Source organism: Lissotriton helveticus, chromosome 7 (assembly GCF_964261635.1).
Source record: "Lissotriton helveticus chromosome 7, aLisHel1.1, whole genome shotgun sequence".
NCBI lineage: Eukaryota > Metazoa > Chordata > Amphibia > Caudata > Salamandridae > Lissotriton > Lissotriton helveticus.
Genome location: NC_136068.1, coordinates 1,301,599,088 through 1,301,626,098, shown reverse-complemented (window position 1 = coordinate 1,301,626,098; position 27,011 = coordinate 1,301,599,088). Strand labels below are relative to the sequence as shown.

At 49.1% G+C, this 27,011-nt stretch overlaps 1 protein-coding gene across 6 annotated transcripts in view; it reads right to left on the bottom strand.

Moving 5' to 3' along the window:
- Positions 1–27,011, bottom strand: part of LOC144770234 (syncytin-1-like) — a 328,703-nt gene that overhangs the window by 86,887 nt on the left and 214,805 nt on the right. The window contains exon 3 of one of the 6 annotated variants that reach the window (XR_013598840.1): positions 9,125–12,784. The exons of the other annotated variants lie outside the window; for them this stretch is intronic. The gene's annotated coding sequence lies outside the window, so the exon portion shown is untranslated. Of the gene's footprint in view, positions 1–9,124; positions 12,785–27,011 lie in introns of those variants that run through there. 6 annotated transcript variants of the gene reach the window in all.

The window sequence follows — 27,011 nt, the reverse complement described above, 5'->3', positions numbered from 1 at the left end:
TCTCCCGTCTGCATTGCACCCTTCTCCTCTCTGCTTGCACCCTTCTCCCCCCCTGCCTTGCACCCTTCTCCCCCTCCGCCTTGCACCCTTCTCCCCCTCCGCCTGCACCCTTCTCCCCCTCCGACTTGCACCCTTCTCCCCCGTGCACTCCTTCTCCCCCTCTGACTTGCACCCTTCCATATCTTGCACCATTCTCGCCCTCTGCCTTGCACTCTTCTGACCCTCCCCCTTGCACCCTTCTCGCCCTCCCCTTGCAACCTTCTCCCCTCTGCCGTACACCCTTCTTGCGCTCCCCTTGCACCCTTCTTTCCCCCGTGCACCCTTCTCCCCCTCCTCTTGTACTCTTCTCCACCTCTGCCTTGCACCCTTTTCTACCTTGCACCATTCTCCGCTCTGCCTTGCACCCTTTTCTACCTTGCACCTTTCTCCCCTCTGCCTTGCACACTTCTCCCCTCTGCCTTGCACCCTTCTCCCCTCTGCCTTGCACCCTTCTCCCCTCTGCCTTGCACCCTTCTCCCCTCTGCCTTGCACCCTTTTCTACCTTGCACCATTCTCCCCTCTGCCTTGCACCATTCTCCCCTCTGCCTTGCACCCTTCTCCCCTCTGCCTTGCACCCTTCTCCCCTCTGCCTTGCACCCTTCTCCCCTCTGCCTTGCACCCTTCTCCCCCTCTGACTTGCACCCTTCTCCCCTCTGCCTTGCACCCTTCTCCTCTTTGCCTTGCACCCTTCTCCTCTTTGCCTTGCACCCTTCTCCCCTCTGCCTTGCTCCCTTTTCCTCTCTGCCTTGTGCCCTTCTCCTCTCCGCCTTGCACCCTTCTCCCCTCTGCCTTGCACCCTTCTCGCCCTCCCCTTGCACCCTTCTCGCCCTCCCCCTTGCACCCTTCTCCCCTCTGCCTTACACCCTTCTCGCCCTCCCACTTGCACCCTTCTTTCCCTCCCCCTTGCACCCTTCTCCCCCTCCTCCTTGCACCCTTCTCCCCCTCCCCTTGCACAATTCTCCCCTCTGCCTTGCACCCTTTTCTACCTTGCACCATTCTCCCATCTGCCTTGCACCCTTCTCCCCTCTGCCTTGCATCCTTCTCCCCTCTGCCTTGCACCCTTTCCCCTCTGTCTTGCACCCTTCTCCCCTCTGCCTTGCACCCTTCTCCCCTCTGCCTTGCACCATTCTCCCCTCTGCCTTGCACCCTTCTCCCCTCTGCCTTGCACCCATCTCCCCTCTGCCTTGCACCCTTCTCCCCTCTGCCTTGCACCCTTCTCCCCCTCTGCCTTCCACCCTTCTCCCCTCTGCCTTGCACCCTTCTCCTCTTTGCCTTGCACCCTTCTCCTCTTTGCCTTGCACCCTTCTCCCCTCTGCCTTGCTCCCTTTTCCTCTCTGCCTTGCGCCCTTCTCCTCTCCGCCTTGCACCCTTCTCACCTCTGCCTTGCACCCTTCTCGCCCTCCCCTTGCACCCTTCTTTCCCTCCCCCTTGCACCCTTTTCCCCCTCCTCCTTGCACCCTTCTCCCCATCCCCTTGCATCATTCTCCCCTCTGCCTTGCACCCTTTTCTACCTTGCACCATTCTCCCATCTGCCTTGCACCCATCTCCCCTCTGCCTTGCACCCTTCTCCCCTCTGCCTTGCATCCGTCTCCCCCTCAGCGTTGCACCCTTCTCCCCCTTGCACGCTTCTCCCCTCTGCCTTGCACAAGTCTCCCCTCTGCCTTGCACCCTTCTCCTCTCTGCCTTGCACCCTTCACCTCTCTGCCTTGCACCCTTTTCCTCGCTGCCTTGCACCCTTCTCCCCCTCCGCGTTACACCCTTCTCCCCTCTGCATTACGCCCTTCTCCCCCTCCGCCTTGCACCCTTCTCCCCCTCCACCTTGCACCCTTCTCCCCCTCCGCCTGCACCCTTCTCCCCCTCCGACTTGCACCCTTCTCCCCCTTGCACTCCTTCTCCCCCTCTGACTTGCTCCCTTTTCCTCTCTGCCTTGTGCCCTTCTCCTCTCCGCCTTGCACCCTTCTCCCCTCTGCCTTGCTCCCTTTTCCTCTCTGCCTTGTGCCCTTCTCCTCTCCGCCTTGCACCCTTCTCCCCTCTGCCTTGCACCCTTCTCGCCCTCCCCTTGCACCCTTCTCGCCCTCCCCCTTGCACCCTTCTCCCCTCTGCCTTACACCCTTCTCGCCCTCCCACTTGCACCCTTCTTTCCCTCCCCTTGCACCCTTTTCCCCCTCCTCCTTGCACCCTTCTCCCCATCCCCTTGCATCATTCTCCCCTCTGCCTTGCACCCTTTTCTACCTTGCACCATTCTCCCATCTGCCTTGCACCCATCTCCCCTCTGCCTTGCATCCTTCTCCCCTCTGCCTTGCACCCTTTCCCCTCTGCCTTGCACCCTTCTCCCCTCTGCCTTGCACCCTTCTCCTCTTTTCTCCCCTCTGCCTTGCACCCTTCTCCCCTCTGCCTTGCATCTGTCTCCCCCTCAGCGTTGCACCATTCTCCCCCTTGCACGCTTCTCCCCTCTGCCTTGCACCCTTCTCCTCTCTGCCTTGCACCCTTCACCTCTCTGCCTTGCACCCTTCTCTTCTCTGCCTTGCACCCTTCTCCCCCTCCGCGTTACACCCTTCTCCCCTCTGCATTACGCCCTTCTCCCCCTCCGCCTTGCACCCTTCTCCCCCTCCGCCTTGCACCCTTCTCCCCCTCCACCCTTCTCCCCCTCCGACTTGCACCCTTCTCCCCCTTGCACTCCTTCTCCCCCTCTGACTTGCACCCTTCCATATCTTGCACCATTCTCGCCCTCTGCCTTGCACTCTTCTCGCCCTCCCCCTTGCACCCTTCCCGCCCTCCCCTTGCAACCTTCTCCCCTCTGCCTTACACCCTTCTTGCGCTCCCCTTGCACCCTTCTTTCCCCCCGTGCACCCTTCTCCCCCTCCCCTTGTATTCTTCTCCACCTCTGCCTTGCACCCTTTTCTACCTTGCACCATTCTCCGCTCTGCCTTGCACCCGTTTCTACCTTGCACCTTTCTCCCCTCTGCCTTGCACACTTCTCCCCTCTGCCTTGCACCCTTCTCCCCTCTGCCTTGCACCCTTCTCCCCTCTGCCTTGCACCATTCTCCCCTCTGCCTTGCACCATTCTCCCCTCTGCCTTGCACCCTTCTCCCCTCTGCCTTGCACCCATCTCCCCTCTGCCTTGCACCCTTCTCCCCTCTGCCTTGCACCCTTCTCCCCCTCTGCCTTGCACCCTTCTCCCCTCTGCCTTGCACCCTTCTCCTCTTTGCCTTGCACCCTTCTCCTCTTTGCCTTGCACCCTTCTCCCCTCTGCCTTGCTCCCTTTTCCTCTCTGCCTTGCGCCCTTCTCCTCTCCGCCTTGCACCCTTCTCACCTCTGCCTTGCACCCTTCTCGCCCTCCCCTTGCACCCTTCTCGACCTCCCCCTTGCACCCTTCTCGCCCTCCCCTTGCACCCTTCTCCCCTCTGCCTTACACCCTTCTTGCCCTCCCACTTGCACCCTTCTTTCCCTCCCCCTTGCACCCTTCTCCCCCTCCTCCTTGCACCCTTCTCCCCCTCCCCTTGCACCATTCTCCCCTCTGCCTTGCACCCTTTTCTACCTTGCACCATTCTCCCATCTGCCTTGCACCCTTCTCCCCTCTGCCTTGCATCCTTCTCCTCTCTGCCTTGCACCCTTTTCTACTTTGCACCATTTTCCCCTCTGCCTTGCACCATTCTCCCCTCTGCCTTGAACCCTTTTCTAACTTGCACCATTCCCCCTTCTGCCTTGCACCCTTTTCCCCTCTGCCTTGCACCTTTCTCCCCTCTGCCTTGCACCGTTCTCCCGTCTGCATTGCACCCTTCTCCTCTCTGCCTTGCACCCTTCTCCCCCTCTGCCTTGCACCCTTCTCCCCCTCCGCCTTGCACCCATCTCCCCCTCCGCCTGCACCCTTCTCCCCCTCCGACTTGCACCCTTCTCCCCCTTGCACTCCTTCTCCCCCTCTGACTTGCACCCTTCCATATCTTGCACCATTCTCGCCCTTTGCCTTGCACTCTTCTCGCCCTCCCCCTTGCACCCTTCTCGCCCTCCCCTTGCAACCTTCTCCCCTCTGCCTTACACCCTTCTTGCGCTCCCCTTGCACCCTTCTTTCCCCCGTGCACCCTTCTCCCCCTCCCCTTGTACTCTTCTCCACCTCTGCCTTGCACCCTTTTCTACCTTGCACCATTCTCCGCTCTGCCTTGCACCCTTTTCTACCTTGCACCTTTCTCCCCTCTGCCTTGCACACTTCTCCCCTCTGCCTTGCACCCTTCTCCCCTCTGCCTTGCACCCTTTTCTACCTTGCACCATTCTCCCCTCTGCCTTGCACCATTCTCCCCTCTGCCTTGCACCCTTCTCCCCTGCACCCTTCTCCCCTCTGCCTTGCACCCTTCTCCCCTCTGCCTTGCACCCTTTTCCCCTCTGCCTTGCACCCTTCTCCCCCTCTGACTTGCACCCTTCTCCCCTCTGCCTTGCACCCTTCTCCTCTTTGCCTTGCACCCTTCTCCTCTTTGCCTTGCACCCTTCTCCTCTTTGCCTTGCACCCTTCTCCCCTCTGCCTTGCTCCCTTTTCCTCTCTGCCTTGCTCCCTTCTCCTCTCCGCCTTGCACCCTTCTCCCCTCTGCCTTGCACCCTTCTCGCCCTCCCCTTGCACCCTTCTCGCCCTCCCCCTTGCACCCTTTTCGCCCTCCCCTTGCACCCTTCTCCCCTCTGCCTTACACCCTTCTCGCCCTCCCACTTGCACCCTTCTTTCCCTCCCCCTTGCACCCTTCTCCCCCTCCTCCTTGCACCCTTCTCCCCCTCCCCTTGCACCATTCTCCCCTCTGCCTTGCACCCTTTTCTACCTTGCACCATTCTCCCATCTGCCTTGCACCCTTCTCCCCTATGCCTTGCATCCTTCTCCTCTCTGCCTTGCACCCTTTTCTACTTTGCACCATTCTCCCCTCTGCCTTGAACCCTTTTCTACCTTGCACCATTCCCCCTTCTGCCTTGCACCCTTTTCCCCTCTGCCTTGCACCTTTCTCCCCTCTGCCTTGCACCGTTCTCCCGTCTGCATTGCACCCTTCTCCCCCTCTGACTTGCAGCCTTCTCCCCTCTGCCTTGCACCCTTCTCCCCTTTGCCTTGCACCCTTCTCCCCTATGCCTTGCTCCCTTCTCCTCTTTGCCTTGCACCCTTCTCCCCTCTGCCTTGCACCCTTCTCCCCTCTGCCATGCACCCTTCTCCTCTCCGCCTAACACCCTTCTCCCCTCTGCCTTGCACCCTTCTCCCCTCCGCCTTGCACCCTCCTCCCCTCCACCTTGCACCCTTCTCCCCCTCCGCCTTGCACCCTTCTCCCCCTCCGCCTTGCACCCTTCTCCCCTCCTCCATGCTCCCTTCTCCTCTCTGCCTTCCACCCTTCTACCCTCTGCCTTGCACCCTTCTCCCCTCTGCCTTGCACCCTTCTCGGCCTCTGCATTGCACCCTTCTTGCCCTCTGCCTTGCACCCTTCTCGGCCTCTGCCTTGCACCCTTCTCGGTCTCTGCCTTGCACCCTTCTCGGCCTCTGCCTTGCACCCTTCTCGGCCTCTGCCTTGCACCCTTCTCAGCCGCCCCCTTGAACTCTTGTCACCCAATGGAGGGGGCTGCCACCTGGAACAATGGCTCCTTTTCAAAAGCATGATGGACTAGGGCCGGCCCTGACTGGGCCCACACCGGAAGCACTGGCGATCCAGGGGGGGGGGCGGGGGGGCAAGTGCACCCCCTTGCCCCCTCCCTGCGGGCGCCCATGGTTCGATCCTGCTTATTTATACAGACTAGAGGCAATCAATCAATCAATCTACTTAGTAGATTAGTGGCTCTAGAGTTTGTAACAACCTGTGCAATAAACTGCCACTTGGGGTCAAATGCAGCATGATTGGCTGTGTTGTAATGTTCTACGAGAGGTGCACTTTCTATACCGCATCTGATCCTGCTTTTGTGTTGAAGAGTTTTTAACTTCACCTTCTGGGTTGTGTGGCAAATATATATGTTAATTTACAAGGACACCAAATGAAGACACTGGTCATTGATTCTAGGTGACCCCTTAAGTGACTACTTTGTACATGCCTCTACACATTTTCCATTCTAAACGGGGACAATCAATTTCAGAAGGTTTAGATTGGATTCATTCTACTCTTCTTTTATGCTTCCTCTTGGGGTTGCTCATTACAATGTTTGTTGACACCTGTCACGATGCAGATCCTGTCTATCAGTTAACTTAGGGTTGAGAGGTCACATGTTGACCATTATGGACTGTACATAATGAATTTATTTTAGAGAGAATAGTTACGATCATACCCCCTCTTAATCCGCCCCCCCCGATGGTCAAGGAATACTCACATGAGTCTGAGACTGTGTGGGGAGAGAGCATGCGGCGGTCTGTAATGGGCCGCTGCGTGAAGGTGACTCAAGCTGATTTTTCCATCGCTGCCCCCGCAATGATTATCGGAGCAGAATGCCTGCCACCGCCAAATTCGTTTGGGACATCACTGGATGTTGGAGAACGCAGTTCCCTGTATCTGCAGTCTCAGTGGGAGACATGAAAACTCCGACCTGGATCAGTGCGGGAGGGACGGAGGTGGAAGCCGAGGAGGGTGGGCCAATCAGATAAGTTCATTTGGACTTTAAAAATCATGAACCCCTACGGCGTTCTGACATTAATAGTGAAGCGAGCACTGAAGAAAGCCGCAAGGCTGAAACGCGTCTGCCCGAGCGTTTCGCTATTTCAGCAACAGAGCCTCTTTTAATTAAAATGAACTTGAATCACCGAGCATGTGTCGGACATATATACATATATATATATATATATGTATATATATATATATATATATATATATATATATATATATATATATATATATATATATATATATATATTCCAAAAAGTGCCCCGTAATTGAAGACGCACTCACAGTAGATGTGTTCATCACTAACTTTAATTTCCAAAAAAACTGCATTTTTCTTCCCAATAAATCTTGTAGCCTGACGCGTTTCAGAGCACTTGCTCCTTTCTCAAAGGCATGCTGGCATATCACGAATGAAGGTGACACTGACGAAGGCTTTTTGCCGAAACGTTTGTTTTGCTGGAATAAACTGCACGTTGTTTAAGTAACTCCCCGGAGTGCTGCTCTTCTTTTTCCGAAAGCGGAGGAGTGTTTGAGCGTTTTATATATATATATATATATATATATATATATATATATATATATATATATATATATATATATATATATATATATATATATATATATATATTATATATATATATATATATATATATATATATATATCTCGTCACACGCTCCCAAACAATAGTGTCCAGAAAGAAACGGCCAGCACACCGATGTCGTGATCTTGCAAATATTTTATTTCCAAACCCCCCAGCACCCCCGACAGACGCGTTTCGCTCAAGGCTTCGTCAGTGTCGTCAGTGTACAAACAAATTCGCCATTTTAAACAGTCCGCCCTTTTAAGTTCATGGACATAAAAAATGGTATAGACTCAATTTAGTGGCGGCCATCTTGTAGTGTGTGTATACAAGGTTTCTACTACTTTTCTGATATGGGGATTAATAAAGTGCTTTGTGCAAAAAAAAAAATAAATAAATAAATATATATATATATATATATATATATATATATATATATATATATATATATATATATATATATTCCAAAAAGTGCCCCGTAATTGAAGACGCACTCACAGTAGATGTGTTCATCACTAACTTTAATTTCCAAAAAAACTGCATTTTTCTTCCCAATAAATCTTGTAGCCTGACGCGTTTCAGAGCACTTGCTCCTTTCTCAAAGGCATGCTGGCAGATCACGAATGCTTCACACACCCTCTCTTACCCTCTGCATTTTAAATAGGTAATTACCCTCCGGTGAGTCTCTCTGTTGATTTACGCTGGTGCTGCATGCTGGGATTCGAAGTATGTGCAAAGTAATTCTCACCCTCCAGGGGGTTCCATGATTTCTGCCACAATGAAAGCATATTAAAACAATTCTTTTAGCCCTCCATATATGTATGTATATATATTCTGCAACTGAGCAGCATTTCCGCAACTGAAAAAAGGACAACACACACCGATTAATTTCTTGCTGGTGTTTATTGTGCAGACCCCACTCCTGACAAACGCGTTTCACCGTTCGGCTTCCTCAATGTCAGTTTCTCAAATTGTCACGCATGTATTTAAAATCGTCATACAGCACGTGATTTTTTCTTAAACATGAAAACAGGACTTACGCAACATTCGTTCAAAAATGCATGGCGGCCATCTTAAAACAAGTTATGTACATAAAGTGCTTTAAATCAAAGTGCTCAGTGCTATGCATAAAAACATTATTGTAGGAACAGGGACACGCAGTTTACTATTTACACATGAAGATCTGGGTTTAACATTTCTAAAATTCATGAAATAATTATAAACCCCGTTATATCTATAGTTAAATCCATGTGCAAAATTGGCAATTTAGTTCATATTTATAAATTAATAAATAAATCCTTATCAATTCTTAAAAAATCAGTATATTTCATGATTTAAGAATGATATCCTAAAAACCAATTTAGTAAACTAGTTAATACGCCCAAATTTGTCTGTGTCCTTTTTGTTGCTACCACAATTGTGCCCTGAAAGGGCTATCACATAATGTCAAGTCTTACTGAGGGAGGGAAGTATATGGCATTATCTAGAGTTCAAGCTTTAGATAAAAACTGCTTGCTAATTATCTTTTTCTATCTTTTACTCTAGATGCACCCACAACTCCTAATCGTTGTTCAAACCTATTGGAGCTTTGGTCTGAGGGTCTATAATATATTTAGATTTCAAAGCCCGAAGCTGGCGCACCCTATCTCCTCCTCTTTCCTGTTTCACCATCTGGTCTATACAATAGAATTGGAGGAGATCCCTGATGCTCGGGTGGAATTTCTCAAAATGGCGAGCAACAGGGTAAGTCGCATCCTTGTTTGCAATTATATATGCAAAAAAGAAGCAGAGAACTCTGGGTAGTTCTCAAGTTTAAGTGGAAAGCAGCTTCTGTATAGAGCCCTCTCAGCACCAGCAACACTCGAAATTTGCTCACCTCAAATGTCTGCTTTTCTATCAAAGTCTTTAAACATAGGATTAGCACAGTGCCATCCACGCCGAGATAGAAAGGGACAAAGTCTTTTGCCATTTCTACAGAAAAGTCTTTGAGCATAGGATTAGCGCAGTAGTATCCGTGCCGAGCTGTAGAAGGACCAAAGCCTTTTACCACTCCAGGCACAGTATTAAAGCTTTGGATTGGTGAAAAACCATCCAAGTCCACCTGAAATGAATGAAAGAAACCCCGGACACGTGTTTCGCTCTCATTAGAGCTCTTCAGAGAGGTATTGCTTTGTCCAGGCACAAGGGAGTAACCAGTATAAGTCAAAACAAAACCCTTTCAGGCATTGAGTAATGCAAACATTATGCAAAAAAAGAAGCACAGAGCTTTGGGTATATAAGCACTGTGCCCACATAACCCACCCAAGTTGATAGGAAATAGACTGTGGGGCTGGACGGACCTTTACTAGGGAGAACCAGCAAGCCATTTCCCTACAGAAGTTTGGATGAAAAGGCCAAAACCGTGTGCTATAATTCTGCCCTCACTACATCCAGGCTTCCCCTAGCCTGGGAGAAGGGGGATGTAGACATTCTTAATCAGAATATGGATTCACTTTGGGTGACCCCTTGTCAGAACCTAGTTATGTTACATTCACAGACAGAATGTAACAGAGAGTGTCTTTGATTCTGAGGAGGCGGTGGCTTAAGGGAAGGCAGGGTGCTTGGCATCCGGGAAGGATACCCTGTCTGCTTCCCTCAGGATGGCAGGCTGGCTTTGGCATGCTCGCAGCCCAGTAGCCCTGAAGGATTTCTGCTGGCGGCAGGCTGCTAGGTGTGCAGGCCAGGATAACAGGATGAGAGTTCAGAGGAAAGAGTTCAGTCATCCGGAGGATCAGAGACACCGGATTGATCAAGGACCAGATATCAGAAATTCAATTTCCTTTCTTGAGCCTCTCAAACCAGGACACCGGAAATGTCCTGTGACAGTTATCCAAGATGTAAACCAAAATGGTTGCTGATGGGCTTGGCCCTTTCTGCAGGGTCATCCCAAAACTTTTTGCCTTCACCCTCCTGTTATCTGAACCAGTTTTATTTGGCTTTTATGACTTTGCACACTGCCTTTTCTGCAAGGTCATCCCCAAACTTTTTGCATTCACCCTCCTGTTTTCTGAACCCGTTGTTTTGGCTTTTATGACTTTGCACACTTTACCACTGCTAACCAGTGCTAAAGTGCTTGTGTTTCTCCTTAAAACATGGAACAATTGGCTTACAGTCAATTGCCATATTTATTTTACTTGTAAGTCCCTAGTAAAGTCGTACTACATGTACCCAGGGCCTGTAAATTAAATGCTCCTAGTGGGCCGGCAGCACTGATTGTACCACCCACTTAAGTTGCCCTTTAAACATGTCTCAGGTCTGCCATTGCAGCCTGTGTGTGCAGTTTTAAACCTTCCTTTTTAATACATATAAGTCACACCTAGGGTAGGCCCTGGACAACCCAATGGGCAGGTTGCAGTGTATTTAAAAAGATGGACATGTGCTTTTAAGTTTTACATGTCTTGGTAGTGAACAGCTGTTACACTTGTTGTTCACTACTGCAAGGCCTACCTGTCCCATAGCCTAATATTGGAGTTACCTCACTACATTTAATAAGGTGTAATCTCCAAATAGGAACAGGTAACCAGTTCATGTCTGGTGTCTTTGGAATTGAAATGAGCAATTCTCTCTTATGGTAAAGTTTGATTTTAAATTACAATTTTGAAAATGTCACTTTTAGACAGTTGGAATTTTACTGCCTTAGCCATTTAGTGCCTGCAGCCTGTCTCGTCTCTGGGTTACATGACTGGGTGTAGCTGACAGTTGAACTTTGTGTATTCCTCCTAGACAGCCACATACAATTGAGGGCTTAGGTGTGCCTGGAAGGGCCATCATGGGAGGGGAGAGCCAGCCCCAGCTCTAAGTACACTTATGTATGCTGTGTCCTGTCTCCACACAAAAGGCTGCACAACGCCTGTTGTTAGTTTGGAACCAGGGCAGGGGAAGCAGGAAACATGTGCCCTTCAAAAGGAAATCTCTAGAAGCATCTTGTATACATATTGGACCTCAGGCACCAACTCTTCTGCAAGGAAGGACTGCTGTGCTGCTGAAAGGACTGCCACTCCACTGGACTGCTGCCCTGCTGTGCTGACCTGATGCCTCTTGCTGTGTGAGAAGGACTGGACCTGCATCTCTGAACCCAGGGCCTCAGAGTGACTCCAAGGGCTAGTTGGCAAGCCTTCTGATCAGAAACCTAAGGAACATAACAGGCTTCCAAACACCTTGTACCCAGCATCTGGAATCTGCAATCTGTAAGTCCTGCCCTCCCAAGCGGTGTCATGCCCAGTCTCGGACTGTTGGAAGTGAGCCTGAAGATGCTTCTGCCAGCCCAGCTGTGGTCCTCATTGGAACTGATGCAAAGCAAAGTTAAGCAATGCAAAGCCCCGCAAAGCCTTATTGCACAGCTGCCAGCCACATTGGAATCGACGCAAAGCGACCCAAAGCCCTGCTAAGCCTCGCCACACAGCGCCAGCCTCACCAGAACTGACGCAAAGCCCCGCCAAGTTACGCCGCACAGCTCAAGGGAGAACCAATGAAAAGCCTCACCGCACAGCTCCATTGGAACCGACGAAGTACGATTCTAAGTCTTGCAAAGCCACGCCGTGCTGCAAGATTTAAGGTACTGTGTTCCGCAGATCTAAGTGGGTCCCTGTAGCTGGCCCGAGCTCCATCACATTCAACCTGAACTTATGACTTTGTCCCGGTCCGGTGCGACCAGATAACCACAGTTGCCACTTTTTGGCACTTTTTTAACTTAAATCTTTAAAATGGAAAATTCCGGTTCTACTGATTGGATTTTTGTCATTTAGGTCTTGGTTTATTTACTACATTTTACTCCATTTTTTAAAATTGGGGAGGGATTTTTCTTGTGTTGTGTTTTCACTTTATTACTGTTTGAAATGCTGCATAAATACTTTAGACATTGCCTCTAGATTAAGCGTAACTGCTTTGTGCCAAGGGTTGAGCACAGGTTAATTTGGGGTTTGCTTGTGCCTCACCCTGAAAAGGATTGTGGTTGCTGCTTGAGTAGGGTTCCACCCCCTCAACCAGTAACCCAATTTCTTACAGTTGTTTACCCAGTTTTGTGCAGCCAGAGCTTCCTTGTCCAAGATGGTGTTTGATTGCTTTTTTGCGAAGTAATTTCCTGTTCTACTGAAATATAAGGAAGCTTGGAACTCAGAAGGATGTGTTACAACACTTTCAGCTCCCCTGTTTTCATCACATACATCGTCCACCTTAGATACTTGTTGTCCCTCATTTTTGCTTCTTTTTCCTGCAGCTGTTTTCCATTTGGGTTCTTCTGCTAGACTGATTCTCTACTCAGTCTCAGTGTAGTGTGGATGTGTTGCTTCTCAACTCTTCCAAAAGTCTTCATTGTCAATTAAGAACTATCTATTTTTCCATGAAGGCTTTTTTGTGTATTTTGTGGCGTTTTCTTCCTAACTAGCACTCTCTAACAGAAACAAATAATGCCTTTCACAAGTTTGCTAATTGCATGTGACTCCATGGCTCCTGGGAGGAGTCACGCTTTCTTCGGGCAATCGGAAATGAAGGAAATCTTCTTTATGTTCAGTCCTTGACAAATTCCAGCTGAAACAAAAATCATAACCAAATCAGGCTTTCAACCTTGCTTCAATATCTTGTAGGTTCTATAATGGAAACAGATGCGGTTTATCACGGTTCAAGAGAATATCACAATCATGTAAGAGTTTGCAGGATATTTTTGGACAGGGCACTGACCAACAAATCATTTAGATAGGGATGAAGCATTCTGTCTTTAACATGCAGCACCACTCCAAGTGGTGCCATAAATCGTCATGGAAATCCAAGGTAGCGTTTGAATGTGAAAGGGGAGAACAGTATACCTAAGCTGCTTTTCTTGTGAATTGGGGACACCCTGGTACCCTTGGCACACTGGAATGGGAGAGATGGACCTTGGATCTCCAGAGAGTCCAAAAGCAGTGGGGAAATACCATTGGTAAAAACCTCTGCAGTGTTTACATTTTGAAATGTATCTTATCCCGTCACAATGAAGGTGTTGGATGGCGTAGGTGAAACATCAGATGCATTCTCTACCAAAAACACTATGTTATACTTTAAATCTTCCTTGAGGAGGATCCACAACCACTGCATTCTTCTTGACCAAGAAATGAATTAATCTTTTTACTGCATTCTGCTTTCAATGGTTTTTTAAACTGGAATCCTGATTACTCCTTTGTCCGACTTAGTGAGCTTGATCTTGTTATGTTATGTAATCTGATGCACGTGCACTGAAATATGTTTCATGGTGCTTATTCAACAATTGTAATGACCCAAAGCTCTTACGCAGTTTACTACAAGATGTTGGAGAACCTTGAGATCCCCATTTTTACAGTGAGGTACTCGAGATCGTAATCATCAAAAACAAGCTGCTTTTGATGGTGAACGTGCCAGCATGCTGGGCACATTTTACTATTTATCCTGAAAGTGATCCTTCTAGGTGTCTTAAACCGTAGCGACCTGCCCGACCTGTGATAAGGGCAAGATCCTTAAGAGTCTAAGTTAGATTTTCATTGGCTAGACAATCCAGGTTCTCTGTCTTTAAACACCTTTAATCTCTTCCAAAAGCAAGAAATGTTACCTCAGACTGGAAGCTTACACTGCGATTCCTTCTTTCCATTTTCTCATCTAGATATGAGGTCTCCCTCTCTTTTAGCTTCTGAAGTCAAGGCTGATGCTTTTAAAACACTGAAAGCCACATCTGATAGGAACTTGAACTTGCGTTTCTATATTGGTCATCAGACCGGTAAAGTCCACTCCTTGTTACATGCAATACAAAACGTTTGGAAATCTTTCACAGAGGACATAGGAACTTGCTGGAATATATAAATTAATACCTGCATTAGTTGTTTTAAAGAAGCAGTCAACACTTAAGTTCACTAGATTATTCTGAGTCCTATCATCCATGTTGGCTGAGGTTTTTCTCCCCAAACTGGTGATCATAAGGTCATCAGGACTTTCCCGATCCCTCCATACTGTTGGATTAACTCCTTAAAGAGCTAGTTAATCGGCAACCTGGCACTCGAACAGGAATAGTGCAAGGATTTAGAGCACTCCTGAAAAAACAATATTTTTTCTACTCAAGCACTCCCAATACACATATAAAGGGTTTTTTCTGGCTTTGTCTATGATTGTATGACTTTATTTTGACTTTGACCCTATCGACTTGCAATACATGATTCATTGTATTGTCTACTACTATATTACAAGGTAACTATATAAATTAGTATTCGTAGTGCCACCTGTACTTCCCTTGTAATCTAATGGTTAGGTCGATGTGGTGGATGTAATATTTTTGCTATGTGAAATAATACATGCAATGTAGTGGAGGTAGATCCTTCACAGCTAATGTGACACCAAAACTATGCGGCACCCTAGAGATGCTGTTACCTCTCACCTTACAGAAATGCTGACAGTAGACCAGTGCCGCTGTGGAATTGAGAAAATATGCCTTCAGTGCTGTTGAGTGTTGTTTAAATTTGTCTCTCATGTAGCCTATCACCACACCAAGGACACTTGGATTCATCCTGAATTTTAGTCTTCCAATTCAAGGAAGAAGTTGATGTTGAAGAGGAAGTAGTTATTTCTTCCTTGCGAATGGTTTTACGATTTCTTACTTCTTAAAGCCCCATCTAGAAGCTTTACAATGTGCTTTTGTGATGTTGAAAATTACTCTACCAGACTCCCTCTCCCCTGTATTGTAGGATTTAAATACCACTTTCCTATGTCTGGCGAAGCATCAACACGTTTTGGGCAACTGATTTAGAGGAAAGTCTGTTTTGCAGGCTTGAAAGAGTGTTGTTGGTTTTGAAGGAGTTTGCACAATACAGTGGCGCTCATGTTAATAGCCAAAGTAAAACTGTTCATGTATTTGACATATAAGCATAAATATATAATCTTACACAAAATTGTTCACTGAACTCTCAGTGTGTTGCAATTGCATACAAAATTAGTGTGTTAATGCGTGGGGAATCCATGCCCTAACAGAAGTCCCATGTAAAAGAGGAGGGCGTCCCATTTTTAGGTCTCGCCAAAGACAGAGCATGCGCTGGTACTTGCAAGATCTGTTGTTGTCTACAAAAATAAAACTTAAAAAGGGTTAAGAGCCCACCCATTAATTACCATTTGTTAGCATCATTGTCACTTTCATTTCTTTGATTTTTATTGGTTAGCAGCAGCTGGTTTTGAGGTCTCGCTATCAGACTTAGAAGTATTTTGGTTTCTCCTTCTTTAGATTCGAGACACATACCAAAGCACTGCAGGGAATCAGCTGTATGTGCTTTACAACTTCCTTCCCTGTGTTCGCTATAGTTAATTACACAGATAAGCAGAGCTGCCACAGCTTTCCTTTCTGTACGAAGCATAACACTCCCCTAAAACTGCTAATGTACAGTATTGCTAAACCACATTGCCAAAGGCAGTCGTTATTTTAATCAACTTCTATTGCCTACTAAGTCCACTTGATGCACTTTTAGTAACACCGAAACAAACATCTGCATGTGCACATATAAATATGCCTGGTCGCCCCGGGGGCTCACCTTCTATTTTTACAGATCAAATGTTACTTTAGAGGCCCATATATCATGTTAAGTTTAATTACCAAAAAAGTGAACCCTTATGTTTCTTTTATTATTCGTTCCCTTCTGGCAGCACTCCTGCGTTTTACTTTGTCTTTTTCCTCCTATTAAAGACTTGTTACATCCCTCAATTTTAGATATTTATATTTTGGAAACATGTTCCTTTTATCCTGATGACCATTTTAAAGAGTCATGACGAAAACATATTTAAAACACGATGCAAGTTAAAAAAAATGCTGAACAGATGCACCACCGAACAGGTGCATCCTGTGCCTGGCGTCAGCAATATGTAGAACGCAAGCACCTTGCTGCCATGGACCAGGATAAGGCCGAGTACGCGGCCCTCAGGCTTCCTCACTCCTATTATACGGGGGATAGATGCTGCCGGCTCTTGGCCAACAAACTGCGGGAAGCTAGGCAGAGGCAAGGTGTCCACACTATTCAGACACCGAGGGGCGAGTCGGTATTTGATGACGCAGCCATAGCGGAAACATTCCGGGATTATTACGCTGACCTCTATATGGGAGATCCTCTGGATGACCAGACCAGCGCCGACTATATAGCCAGGGCTTGTATGCCTCCCTTGTCACAGGCTCAGGCTGATCACCTCTACAGGGCTATACAGATAGAAGTGGTTATCTGTGCAATTTCGCGCCTCAAGCTGGGCAAATCACCTGGCCCAGATGGCTACACGGCTGCCTTCTATAAGGCATTGTGCAGCCAACGGGCCCCTATCCCGACTGCGTTGTTTAATACTTTCGAACAAACGGAAGCCATACCGGGGGAAATGTTGGAGGCGGCAATAGTCGTTATCTCGAAACCGGGGAGAGATAAGACAGTCTGTAGCGCATATAGGCCTATCTCTCTTTTAAACATAGATATTAAGATATAGACTAGCATCATAGCGGCCCGTTTAGCCCCATACATGGCCCAGCTGGTTGAGCCGGATCAGGCGGGCTTTATCCCGCAGAGGCAGACCAGCGATAACACTAAACTCATTTTACACCTGATCGAACGAGCGACCCGCACCCAGGGAGAATACATGTCCTGGCCATCGATGCAGAGAAGGCATTCGACAGGGTGCACTGGCCTTACCTAGAGATGGTCTTGATGGCGGCTGGCTTTGGTGAGAAGCTGCGGACTCGGATTTGAAATTGCTGCCGTTTTCCCATGGTGATGGTTCGGGTTAACGGTCACACATCTACTCGTTTTCCTATTGGGAGGGGCACTAAGCAGGGGTGCCCTCTGTCACCCCTCCTCTTTGCGCTTTATATGGAACACCTGGCACGTACAATTCAACAGCATCCTCTTATATCTATGTTAGACCTGTCTGACTGTGGGGGTTCCCTACCAATTATTATTTATTTTATCCCCTTTTTGCCTCCTACATTTTTCTTTTCTTTTGATGTCCACTGGAATTATTGGCGTTGTCCTAGGGGCTAGGTGCTACCTTGCCCCTCTATATTACTGAGGCCTAGCTGCCTTTAGAGTATGGTGACAACAGGGACACAAAATGGTGGCTTGTAACTGCCATAATCTTTTTACCTCAGGCCTTGAGGCCATAGGAAACTATGGAGAGGTTCTAGAACCTTCAGGCTGGTTCTGGTAGCCAGAGCCTAGCCTATAAAAGGCCAGTACCAGGGCGGCCATTTTAGAGTGACCAGGGGTAGTACAGAGAGCACCGTGTGTGTAGGGAGGCGATAGAACAGGGAGGTAGGCACACAGTAGAGGCTAGACCGTCCCCCGGGCCGGCTGTCTACACTGAGGAAGTCACCCCCTAGCTATTGACTGAGCCCCATCACCAGCTGTTTGGTCCAAAAACCTTTAATCTTGGCGGTGCCCTGGGAACAGCGTCTGTGACCCCACTGCGAGGAGCAGTTAACAGTGGCTCTGGGAATTCCTCTGGGAAACTTCCGTTTAGGAAGAGACTGTCACAGTTCCCTTCTTTCATCCTCAACGAACGCTTGTGAGTTAAAACTGTGGTGAGCGATTCCTGACTCGGGAGGAGTGAAGGGTTGTAGGTAGCAGGGTCGATGTAAGAAGGCTGAAACCCCAGCTTGAGCCCTGCCACTTGCTGCCGCCTGGAGTTAAGAGGTTTATTCCCTGTAAAGTTCCCCTGTTTTGGTCACACTTAGATTACTCAGTGGGGCACGTAGGAGAAGAACGAGAGGGGAACGTTAGTGACAACCCTGCCACTACTTCAGAACTTCGAAATTGTGGAAAGAGAAAGTAACCCTACCGTGAGGTGACTGGGCCGCCGGGGTAGCGTTGCCGGGCAGTGTTTCTGCTAAGTTCAAGTTCAAGAATTTGTATAGCGCGCTACTCACCCAGAGGGTCTCAAGGCGCTTGAGGGAGTGTGGGTGCATTACTTATCAAAAAGCCAGGTTTTTAGCTGCTTTCTGAAGGAGAGGTGGTTCTGTGTGAGGCGGAGGTGAGTGGGGAGAGTATTCCAGGTTTTGGCCACTAGGTAGGAGAAGGATCTTCCTCCCATGGTGGATCTATGGATGCGCGGAATTGCGGCGAGGGCTTGATTGGATGATCGTAGTTGGCGGGTGGGTGTGTAGAAGGACAAACGTGTGTTGAGGCATTCGGGTCCTAGGTCGTAGAGGGCCTTGTGTGCGTAGGTGAGGAGACGGAATGTTATTCTCTGGTTGACGGGGAGCCAGTGGAGGTCTTTCAGGTGACCAGAAATGTGAGCTTGACGGGGGATGTCCAGAATGAGTCTGGCTGAGGCGTTTTGGATGCGTTGGAGTTTTTTCTGTAGTTTGGCTGTGGTTCCGGCGTAAAGGGTATTTCCATAGTCCAGTCGGCTAGTGACCAGTGCATGGGTGAACGTCTTTCTTGTTTCGGTGGGGATCCAACGGAAGATTTTTTTGAGCATGCGTAGGATGTGGAAGCATGAAGATGAGACGGCGTTGACTTGTCTGGTCATCGAGAGGGAGGAGTCTAGGATGAAGCCCAGGTTACGTGCGTGATCTGTAGGTATGGGTGCTGTACCCAGGGCCGGTGGCCACCATGAGTCGTCCCAGGCAGAGGGGGATGATCCTAGGATGAGGACTTCCGTTTTGTCCGAGTTTAGTTTTAAACGGCTGTTCTTCATCCATTCGGCTACTTCTTTCATTCCTTCGTGTAGATTGGTTTTGGCTGTGTTTGGGTCTTTGGTGAGGGAGAGGATCAGCGGGGTGTCGTCTGCGTAGGAGATGATGTTGAGGTTGTGTTGTCGCGCGATGGATGCGAGGGGACTCATGTAGATGTTGAAGAGGGTGGGACTGAGTGATGATCCTTGTGGTACGCCGCAGATGACTTCGGTGGCCTCTGATCTGAAAGGGGGGAGGCGGACTCTCTGGGTTCTTCCGGCGAGGAATGAGATGATCCAGTCCAATGCTTTTCCTTGTATTCCGACATTGCTGAGGCGTTGTATGAGGGTGCTATGACAGACTGTGTCGAAGGCGGCGGAGAGGTCAAGTAGGATGAGGGCAACTGTTTCTCCGTTGTCCAGTAGCGTTCTGATGTCGTCTGTGGCAGCGATGAGGGCGGTTTCGGTGCTGTGTTTGGCTCGGAAGCCGGACTGTGAGGGGTCGAGGGAGTTGTTGGATTCAAGGAAGGCGGCGAGCTGACTATTGACGGCTTTCTCAATGACTTTGGCAGGGAATGGAAGGAGTGAGATGGGGCGGAAGTTCTTAAGTTCCGAGGGGTCTGCTGTGGGTTTCTTCAGAAGGGCGCTGAGTTCGGCATGTTTCCAGCTTTCCGGGAAGGTGGCGGAATTGAAGGACCAATTGATGACATCGCGGAGATGGGGTGCGATGATGGAGTCTGCTTTGTTGAAGATGTGGTGGGGACATGGGTCGGTTGGTGAACCTGAGTGGATGTATGACGTTACAACGCATACTTTTACCACGCCTACCATTACCACGCATTTTTTACAACGCAGGATCCATGACAACGCATACCATTACCACGCATGTATTTACAACGCATATACATTTACAACGCATACAATTACAACGTAAGTATTGGTAAGTATATAATATTTTTTAATATTTAATTTAATTAAAATTAATATAATGTAATTTAATTTAATTAATTTAATTAATTTAATTAATTTTAATCAATTTAATTTAATGTAATTTAAATTTAAACCCAAAACTGACATTGAACCCAAAAAAATACCCCTTTTACCCAAAAACTCAAAACTGACCCTGAACCCTAAAAATACCCCTTTACCCAAAAACCCAAAACTGACCCTGAACCCAAAAAATACCCCTTTTACCCAAAAACCCAAAACTGACCCTGAACCCTAAAAATACCTTTTTACCCAAAACTGACCCTGAACCCTAAAAATACCCATTTACCAAAAAACCCAAAACTGACCCTGAACCCTAAAAATACCCCTTTACCCAAAAACTAAAAACTGACCCTGAACCCTAAAAATACCCCTTTAACCAAAAACTAAAAACTGACCCTGAACCCTAAAAATACCCCTTTACCCAAAAACTGAAAACTGACCCTAAACCCTAAAAATACCCCTTTACCCAAAAACTGAAAACTGACCCTGAACCCTAAAAATACCCCTTTACCCAAAAACTGAAAACTGACCCTGAACCCTAAAAATACCCCTTTACCCAAAAACTGAAAACTGACCCTGAACCCTAAAAATACGCCTTTACCCAAAAACTGAAAACTGACCCTAAACCCTAAAAATACCCCTTTACCCAAAAACTGAAAACTGACCCTAAACCCTAAAAATACCCCTTTACCCAAAAACTGAAAACTGACCCTGAACCCTAAAAATACCCCTTTACCCAAAAACTGAAAACTGACCCTAAACCCTAAAAATACCCCTTTACCCAAAAACTGAAAACTGACCCTAAACCCTAAAAATACCCCTTTACCCAAAAACTGAAAACTGACCCTGAACCCTAAAAATACCCCTTTACCCAAAAACCCAAAACTGACCCTGAACCCAAAAAATACCCCTTTACAAAAAAAACCAAATAATATTTTTAATAAAATAATATACTTACCAATACTTACGTTGTAATGGTATGCGTTGTAAAAGTACCTGCGTTGTAAATACATGCATGGTAATGGTATGCGTTGTCATGGATCCTGCGTTGTAAAAAATGCGTGGTAATGGTAGGTCGTGGTAAAAGTTGCGTTGTAAAGGTTGTATACCACCTGAGTGGATGGAGTTCATCAGGCGAATGGTGTCTTCAGTAGTGATTGGGTTCCAGGTGTAAAGGTTGTGAGAGTGCTGTTTAGGTTCGGAGGTGGGTGGAGTGGTCTGTTCTTCGGACTGGTTTTCAAAGCTGTTATGTATGTCGGCGATTGTGTTGTGGAAGAAAGAGGATAGAGAGTCGCAGAGGTCTTGGGAGGGAGTGATGTCGTTGGTGCCGGCTGTGGGGTTGGTAAATTCTTTGACGATGTTGAATAGTTCCTTGCTGTTGTGGGCGTTGTTGTTGAGTTGATCCTTGAATGCTGATTTCTTGGTGGATCGGATCAATTGGTGGTGTTTGCGGGTGGCGTCCTTGAAGGTGGTCAGGTTGTCAGTGGTTGGGTTTTTTCTCCAGGTTTTCTCGAGGGTACGACATAACTTCTTGGATTTCTTAAGGCCATCGTTGAACCAAGGGGCCTTTTTGTTACTTCGTTTGATCTGGTGGTTTTTCAAGGGTGCTAATTCGTTAGCGCTGTGGGTGATCCATTGTGTAAGTTTGGTGGCCGCTTGGTTTGGGTCCGATGATATGGTAGGAGGGTTTTGGTTAAGCGATGTGAAGAGTTGGTCGGTGGTGATTTTGTTCCAGTTTCTTCGAGGAATAGGTTGTGGGGGGTTGTGGGTCGTGGTCTTTTTGTAGCTGAAGTGAACGCAGCTGTGGTCCGTCCAATGGAGAACTGTGGTGTGATCGAAGGAGATGTGTTTGCTGGAGGTGAAGATAGGGTCGAGCGTGTGTCCGGCTAAGTGGGTGGGGGTGTCAACAAGTTGTTTGAGTCCGAGATTGGCCAGGTTGTCCAGAAGGGTGGTGGTGTTGCTGTCGTTATTCTTTTCCAGGTGGAAGTTGAGGTCTCCCAGTAGAATGTAGTTCTCGGATGTGAGGGCATGTGGGCTGATGAAGTCAGTGATGTCTTTGTTGAATTGTGTGCGGGTTCCTGGTGGTCTGTAGATTAGGGTGCCTCTAAGTGTGGTCCTGGGGTCGGTGTGTATCTGGAAGTGAAGGTGTTCGGCGGTCGTGAGGTTATCGTCGGAGCAGGTCGTGATTCGGATAGTGTTCTTATGAACGATGGCGATGCCTCCTCCTGTTTGGTTGGTGCGGTCTTTTCGGATGATCTTGTAAGTGTCTGGGATGGCAATGGCGATGTCGGGCGCTGATGAGGCGTTCATCCAGGTTTCTGTGAGGAAGGCGACGTCCGGCGATGAAGTGTCGAGTAGGTCCCAGAGTTCAGTGGCATGTCTGTGGACCGAGCGGGTGTTCAGCAGGATGCACTTCAGGTGGTTAGAGTCAGAGCTGTGTTTGGAGGAAGTGGATTTGGTGTGGGTCTTGATGCAGGTGAACTTGCAGGAGTGGCAGGCGAATGGTCCATGGGTGTGTCCGGGGACAGCTACGCAGCATTGTGGAGTGCGTCCGGGGTTAAGGGCAGAGAGGGTAGTGGCGTCATACGTTATGCGGGTGGGGTGGGTATTGCGAGGACCAGGGGGTCTGGCGCTGGGCGCGGTCCAGGCGCGGACGGGCGTAGACGGGCTTACCTTTGGCGCACCTTCGGCGCGCATAGGGCGAGTCCGCTGCGCGTGAACGCTGCGCGCAAAAGCATCTGTCATAAGAGGGTAGTGGGGGGGGAGGGGCGAGGGAGGAGCAGCTGGGAGGCGGGAGCGGGGTGGAGACCCGGGCAGGGAAGCACAACAACAACAAACAAATGGCAGGCAGCCTAAAGCCAAACAGTAAGCAAATGCGATGCAAATGGCAGTGTCACCGGTACTATCAGGCACACCTCAAAATCGCAGCACAAATGAAACTGTACTAACAGCGCACTTTGGCAATCTAGCGCTACTTTAAAAAAATGATTTCAATGCAGAAACAATCAATGCAATCTAGCGCTACGATGTAAGAATGAATAAAATGATTAAACAATTAAGGCAGTCTAGCGCTACTATGGCAATGTGCAAATTAATCCGGCAATAGCAGCAGTCTGGCGGTGATGCGCTACGATACCAGGCTTCAGGCAGGCAGGGCGGGGAGCAGCGTGGGGAGCGACCGTGTCTGTAGGGAACAGGATTGGCGGTGTCCTCGCCCCCCCCCCCTTTTTGTTGTTTGATCAAGGGGTAGAAAGGAAAGGGGGCCCGGGTTAAGTCAGCCGAGTGTGGGTTCTCTGAGGCGACGCTGCGTGTGAGCGAACACCCCGTCAGAAGAGCGCCGGAAGAAGGGGGCGGGAAGCTGAGGAGGCCGGACTGCGGGCAACTCCCACCTCCACTGACAGGCGAGAGAGGGGCGGAGAACGAGATCGGAAGCAGCGTGTGTGAAGCGCTGCACATCCCCGGCCTGAATCGCGGCTGGGATTCTGCTGTATGTGAGCTGTAGTCCGACTGAAGAGTCGGAAGGGCGGGCAGAGCGAGCGGACTGGGAATCAACGCAGCAACCTCCGGGTAAGATCGTGGAGGTGCTTTGGGGGCGCTCATTGCCGCCACTGGAGAATATTAAACCTGGCTTTCTGACACTGAAAGGAGGGGCGGGGGAGCCATTTGAACAAACAATACTTGTCACACAGTGCTTAGGAAGAGAAGAGCTAAGCGATTAGGAAGTGCCCAGTGAAAGTGACTTGTTGAGAACATCGAGGCTGCATTAACTGACTGAACCAACTGTCCCTCTGCCATAGCGCCTTGAAAAGAAGGAGGGGAGGTCAATTCTTGAGAAGTCTAAATGTACCTGGGAAATTGATTTATGCCTGAGTGACAAACCCATGAAAACTGTTATTAGAGGCCTTATTGGTGTTAGAATATACCAGGTTGTATATTGCCTGCTTCTCTTTCAGAGGAGGGAGGGAGATTGATTATTTGGGTACAACTTTACTGCTAGAGTACAGAAATCTGAGAAATGTCAACGAATTAAGATTCTATAAGAATGGGAAATGTTTACATCTGCAAATGAACCTTTACTATGAAAGAAAAATGTAAATGTGACCCTGATTGCAACTAAGAGAAAACCGAAACTAACTAAGAAGATATAAAGGTTTTTATACTTTTCTAATCACGGTGTGGTGTTTCCTTTTTGGTGGATGGGCATTGGGTTACTGTGAAGGTTGTGGTGCAAGTGTTACACTATTGCTTTGGAGAAGGTCCTTTCACTCTGTGCCAGGCTACCCAATGTGGACTGGTAACCCCAGGTCTAACATAATTGGTGTTCAGTGGTGGGATTAGAGCTTATACTTGCATCTACCTGGCAGTAGCCTAGTGTGCGCCACAGACCCACACCTGGAGTTTTCTCCAAGCGGACTCCCTAATTAAACTTTTGCTTTTTCAAATTTACTCCTGATGGTGAGTGGAGGTAGCCCTTACTTAACGCCCTTCCTTGAATTCTTCCAAGTGGTTGTTTGAGTCCCTACTGACAAGATGGAATTTGATTTGGAGGAGTTTGAGACCTACACTGCGGCTCAACTCAGGGAATTTTGTCAAAGTAAGGGAGTGTTTTTCAAGCGTGGTGCTAAAAAGAGGGAACTCCAAACCAGCTTGAGAGCGTGGGTGGCAGCTCACCCAGATGGGAAGGAGGAGGAGGAGGAGGCAGACCGGGACACTGTCATCGGGGTAGATGTGTTGTACCGACCTGAGAGGGAGAATCTACTGACAGGTCCCAGAACACTCTCAAGGGAGGGCAGCAGTGTCTCTGTGAGGAGCTTGACTGAAGCTGAACTAGCGGACAGGAGGGAGGAGAGGCAGTTAAAATGGGAGTTGGCGAAATTAGAGGAGAGGGAGGAGAAGAGGCTAGCTCATGAGTTGAGTCTCAGAGAGTTAGACTTTACGGCCCTGCAAGTAGGGACTCCCAGTACTCCTAATGGTGGCAGCGAATCCAGAGATGCAACCAGGGTGCCCAGACCTTATTTGCCAAAGGAAGTAGTCACCAGCTACAGCGTAGGGGACGACATTGCAAAGTGGCTGGCTGCCTATGAGGTCTCCTTAAGAGCCCATGGGATATTGGAAAAACACTGGGGGGGTGGTTTGTATAAATACATGCCTCCTGCAGGAAGGGATACCCTATTGGCCCTAGAGCAGGGAGAGCAGACCAATACCCCACCATGAAAGTGGCGCTGATAAAAAAGTTTGGGCTGACTCCGGAGAAGTATCGACAGAAGTTTAGGAGCAGCCACAAATTAGGCACACAGAATTGGGTGGATTTCCTTGACTATGCAAAGAAGGCCCTGGAGGGTTGGGTACAAGGCAGCGAGGTGGGGGACTATGAGGGGTTGTATGACCTTATCCTTAAGGAGCACCTACTCGAGAAATGTTTTCCCGAGCTGCGACAACAGCTGGTGGACAGCAAGCTGACCAGCCCCCGGAAGCTTGCTGAGGAGGCGGACATTTGGGCTAGTAACCGGGTGTCCTCAAAGGGGACTGAAGGGGATTCCCAAAGGTCTGGACAGGGCGCCCCCCAGAAGAAAGAGGGGGGAGATAAAAAGAGGGAGTTCTCAAAAGGCCCCCAAAAAAATTTCCAGGGAAAAGGAACAGGATTCATCCCCAAGGCTAACCCGCCAAGAAACCCTCATCCTGGCCAAAGCCAGCAGCCAAGGGTTGTCCACTGCTTCGAGTGTGGTGGTGTTGGGCATTATAAGGGAGACGTGAAATGCCCAAAGAGACCACCCCCTCCCACTGGAGGAAAAGCCCCGGGAGTAGCTAGTGTAGTGCTCGGGGAGGAGTTGCCCTTAGATAAGGGGGGGGAGTGGGCGGGTGTCACCTTAGTGTCCCTGGGAGATCGGGAGATGGTTCCTAAGATCCAGGTGCCCTCAAATACTACTAGGTATGGGCAATGGATCACCATCAATGGCCAGAGAGGGGAAGCTCTGAGATAAACAGGAGCCAGTATGACTGAAGTCATCTGGTGTCTCCAGAGCAGGTGATTCCACATGTACTCCACCCCGCCGCGATGGCTGACGGCAGAATGGGTCACTATCCAGTGGCCGAGGTTCCATTTGAGTGGGAAGGGGTTGCAGGTTTACTTCGAGTTGCCGTAAGCCCTGCCGTGCCAGTTGACTGTCTGTTGGGGAATGATATGGAGCACAATGCTTGGAAGGAGGTGGAATACCGGACCCATACCGAGATGCTGGGTACACCTGACTGGGCCTGTGCCAGCACAAGGTCCGCGACTACCCCGAGGGGGAGTTCGCTTACGCTGGAGCCTGGAACAAAGGCACAGCCAGCTGCCAAAAAGAGAAAGGACCGACGACAGGAGGAGCCTGCTTCATCATCCCAACCCTGTGAGATGGATAGGCGACCTGTGGTGGTGGACCTGGAGTCCACAGAGTGGGGTGTTGCCTCACCGGAGAATCTACCCATCCCTGCTGAATGGCATGTGGAGGGAGGTCCTACCAGGGAGGAGTTCTGTGAGGGCCAGAAGGAGTGCCCTACCCTTGAGGGACTGAGGCGACAGGCCGAAGCCCAGGCAGCAGGGAACGTTACAGGGAACTACCATATTTACTGGGAGGATGGACTCCTCTACAGTGAACCCAAGGCACCAGTGCACGGTTTGTCACGGGCCTTGGTGGTCCCTCAACGTTACCGAGCCTTTCTTTTAGAATTGGCTCATGAGATACCCTTGGCAGGACACTTGGGCCAGGACAAGACCTTTGCCCGGCTTGTCCCCCACTTTTATTGGCCTCAGATGAGGGTGGCGTCCGACACGTACTGTCGGACATGTGTGTCTTGCCAAGCCAGTGGGAAAACCGGGGTGAAGCTGAAAGCTCCCCTGGAACCACTTCCTGTCGTTAGCACCCCCTTTGAAAGGGTGGGCATCGACATTGTGGGGCCATTGGATCAACCAACTTCAGCTGGTCACAGGTTTATCCTGGTTCTGGTGGATCACGCCATACGGTACCCAGAGGCAATTCCTCTGAGGACCATTACTGCACCTGCAGTGGCTAGGGCCCTGATGGGGATCTTTACCCGAGTGGGTTTCGCCAAGGAGGTTGTGTCCGACAGGGGGACCAACTTCATGTCAGCATACATG